Consider the following 367-nt stretch of genomic DNA (forward strand, 5'->3'; position numbering starts at 1 on the left):
AATACACCGCCAGGAGCTGGGCCAGCGCTGGCTGGAGCCCCAGCGCTGCAGCAAGGAGCAGATGCTGGAGCTGGTGGTGCTGGAGCACTTCCTGGCCATCCTGCCCCGGGAGATGCAGAGCTGGCAGTGTGGGGTGCAGTACAGAGACCTGTGCTGAGGCCATGGCCGTGGCTGAGGGGTTTCTGCTTGGACAGGGGGAAGATGAGAAACTCCACCTGAGAAAGTTTCACCCTGGTCATGGATGCTGCTGTCTGTGTTTGGGGGGGTGTTTCCTCCCAGCCCCATCTCTCCCAGCTCCCCAGTGACATACTTGTCTCATCTCCAGGTCACAATGAGTGTGAACATTGAGAAAGTGTCCTAAGACAAG

This window comes from Alligator sinensis, unplaced genomic scaffold, assembly GCF_000455745.1.
Source record: "Alligator sinensis unplaced genomic scaffold, ASM45574v1 scaffold1619_1, whole genome shotgun sequence".
NCBI lineage: Eukaryota > Metazoa > Chordata > Crocodylia > Alligatoridae > Alligator > Alligator sinensis.